This window comes from Petaurus breviceps, unplaced genomic scaffold, assembly GCF_028583685.1.
Source record: "Petaurus breviceps papuanus isolate PSGF00001 unplaced genomic scaffold, PetGlider_PUasm1.0 186, whole genome shotgun sequence".
NCBI lineage: Eukaryota > Metazoa > Chordata > Mammalia > Diprotodontia > Petauridae > Petaurus > Petaurus breviceps.
Genome location: NW_027185798.1, coordinates 24,437,280 through 24,440,932, shown reverse-complemented (window position 1 = coordinate 24,440,932; position 3,653 = coordinate 24,437,280). Strand labels below are relative to the sequence as shown.

Sequence of the window (3,653 nt, the reverse complement as noted above, 5' to 3'; positions counted from 1 at the left end):
CTTCTCTTATCTGCTGAGCCCTGGAAAGAATGGGACTTGACAAAGGTTATCCCCTTAGGGGTCAGGAGCAAGGCAGGAATTTGGTATTTTGACAGGGATCCTCTGGAGATAAAACCTTTATTCAAGAGGTCTCTCTAATCTTCACAGCAAGCTGGTGGAATCTGGCACCATGGGAAGGATCTCAGGGTCCATTACTGAGCCATATCTCTGCCTGCACACTTTGCCTACAGGGATAACCTTGACAGCAGCCTCCCACCTAACAGTGTGTTTATAAGAGGTGGGGGACCCTGTTCATGGTCTCACAGCTACTCTCTAGTGGTCCCTAGTGACCCATCTCCAGGTCCAGTCCTCTGCAAATTAGCTGGTTTATCCTTGCCAGCTTATCTGCCTTGTGCCTCCTATCCCTCTGTATCATGGTTATAGGGCGATTTCTTAGGGGAAACTGATATTGAACCAGAAAGTTCCTCTTTTTTTGTAGAGTCCACAGGGAGTTGGGTAGTAACTGCTTCAGAGGTCTGAATGACAAGACCAAGAACAGCAGGTGGAAGAGAGGTTTGTGTGTATTCAGGCCAGTCTGCCCTTCCTGGGCGTTGAGGTCAGAATAAGGTGTTTGTTGATGATGCTGAGAGATTCGAGGGATATGTGATGGCCAAAGAGAAACCCAAGAAAGGTCAGAACTTGTTAGTTATAAGGAGAGAATGTCTCATTTATGGTTTGTAAATGGTCAGCTCTCAGTTGCTTCCTTTGTGTTGGGAGGCAGGGGAATGGATGACGAATCTTTCTCTCCAGTTTTTTCTTCTCTGTCCGCAGAAATGGATGCCTCACACATACACGTGTCTAAATAACATTTTTTTTTTTCCCAAACGCATTTTCTTAATAACAAGCCTGGAAGATAGAACCTATATCCGTGAGCCCATTTTATTGTTGTTGTTCAGTCATTCAGTTGTGTCTGACTCTTTGTGACCCCTTGGACCATAACATCCATGGGGTTCTCTTGGCAGAGATACTGGATTGGTTTGCCATTTCCTTCTCTAGTGGATTAAGACAAATAGAGATTAAATGACTTGCCCAAGGTCACACAGCTAGCAAGTATCTGAGGCTGGATTTGAACTCAGGTCTTCCTGATTCCAGAACCAGTGTTTTATCCATTGATCCATCTAGTTGCCTTAAGGCCAATTTTATATGTGAGGAAACTGAGGCTCAGAGGGAGTGAAATGAAACTACCCAAATGAAACAACTTGGGTAGTTACTGGCAGAAGTAGCATTTGAACTCAGGTGTTCTGGGCCCAAGACCAGCACTCTTCTCATTACAGCATTGTGTTTTTCATTATACACATGCACAATACATGCACATGTGTACAGATGTATACATGCATACTTATATAAATATTTTTATTGGTATCTTTTATTTTTTATATCATCTAGACTTTCTCCTGAATCTTTCCCCCTTCTCTTACCAGAGAGGTATCCATTATAATGCTTTTTTTTTAAAGAGGAAGAAGAGAAAAAAAAACCTTGGACAAAAAAAACTTATTGAAAAAAAAAATCTTTCTTTTATCTGTTCTTTAGGTCCAAGTTTGTTCTTTATAATTTGCAATATTCCTTTTCAATTGATCTGTGGTGTGGTCATTGTTCTTTCCATTTTTATTGCTATAGCCATTATGTATATTACTTTCCTGCTTCTGTTTACTTCCCTTTGAGTCAGTTCATGTAAGTTTTTTCATGGTTCTCGGTATTCATATTTGTTGTTTCTCATAGCCCAGTAATATTATATCACATTCATGTACCATAATTTGTTTGGTCATTCCCCAGTCAACGGGCATCTACTTTATAAGTAACCCACTTGGTACCCTCTTACAGTTCTTTCACAAGCAGTTAATTTAAGTGGATTCTAACCCAATAAATATTAGACTTTCCCCCCACTGATTGAAAGAAAAACAGCTGAAAGAGCCAGGGGAAAGTTAGTCTAGAGAAGACTGGGGGAAGAAAGGAAGGATATGACAGAGGTATTAAAGTCTGTAAACCTAATTGGCAGCTCAAAAAATGACTTGCCCTTGGTCTTGTTATTTTTCCCCGTGAATGCAATGAGAGATGTGTAGCAGTCAAGGACTTGGGATTTGTTCGTCTCCTGAACTGACTGGGCTCTAGGGCACAGACAAACCAAACTGTGTTCTGTCTCATATCATCCAACCACTGGTGGCTTTGTGCTTTGCTCTCCAGACCAACTCAGAGACAAGGAAGGCGTTTTTGCTTCTGGACTTTGGGGGCTGTATTCAGGTGCTTTCTGGCAGGAGATTGTGGTTATCCTTTGCCTGGAGTGGAGAGAGAAGAATGAGGTATAGAAGATGCTGAGTCAGGGAGCCAGCAGGAGGAGTAATTTATCCAGACTCCTGGGGAAACTGAATTGGTTTGTGATACTGATCTCTACTCCAAATTAAATACCCAGGAATGACTCTAAGCCAGGCAAACTTAACACAAAGCAGGTAGCATGGGAGGTTAGTTACTGCCCTGATCTTTGCTTTGGCTGTTGGGAAGCAGGCTAGCCTTTCCCCTGACTGCAGGGATTAGTCAAGCAATGTCAGCTACTCCTGAGTCCCAAGGAAACAGCTAGACTTTTGCCACCTCTCTCTTGGTCACACTCCTTCTCTGATTTTTACCTGAATCAGAACTTTCTAAGACACAGCAAGACAAAGTCGTCCTTTCTGGGACTTTCCAAGTCTTTCTTTCCACAATTCTTGGCTTCCACTCTAGCTTCTAGTTCATTCACTACATTAGAATTCTTTCGAGCCTGAAATGTGAGCCAGCCATTTAAAAAAATGCATTTTAACTTATTGTTATTGTTTTGTTTGTTTAGAAATATAACCCTCTCTCTTCCTCAAGCCATTGAAACATCCCTTGTAACAAAGATTCAAAAGAAAGAGAAAAAACAAAACCAAAGTTCGTTTTCCTGGCTTCCTTTATGTCCTGGATAGAATTCCATCTTCCACAAGAAGGCTCTCCTGATCTCCCTTAATTCGAATGTCTTCTTTCTACTAATTATCTACAATTTATGCTATTTGTACATAATTGTTTTCATATTGTTTCCCCCATAAGACTTGCTCCTTAAGAGCAAGGATTACTATTATTAATAATAATTTTTTATTTTCTTTGCATCATCAGTGCTAAGCACATTGCTTGGCACAGTGATCACTTGTTCATGGACTTGGCTCGAATGAACCAACATATTGACTGTGTCTCACAGCATATGCATAATTCCGTGATCATAGACTCCGGCTTCTGCAATGAATAGAGAGAGATATTGAGCCATCAGGTGTAATAATGATTATTTCATGTATGGGCTGTCCTCTCAATATTTCCCATGTAGTGAGTGTCTATCCATAACTTCTTTCCCCCAACTCCTCTTCAATTATCATGGGGCTTGTGAGTATGGAGGGTGAAGAGACTGAGGGCATGGTGACCTGTCTCCCTTAGCTGCAGGCTTGTTCCTTCATTTAGTCTTCTCTCTGTCTGGCTTGGAGGTTGGTCACCATGGCAACCACCTTATCAACTCGGTAAAATTAACTATGAAATGGCTCCAAAAAGGACTTACATATGTGGATGTATGTGCAGGTATACATTTATGTATTAAAGAATCAGTAAGAAGTCAACCCCCC

The 3,653-nt window shown here is 41.2% G+C and overlaps 1 long non-coding RNA gene across 2 annotated transcripts in view; it reads left to right on the top strand.

Annotated features, from left to right (window-relative positions):
• Positions 1–3,653, top strand: part of LOC138162107 (uncharacterized) — a 77,146-nt gene that overhangs the window by 441 nt on the left and 73,052 nt on the right. The gene's annotated exons all lie outside the window — the stretch shown is intronic.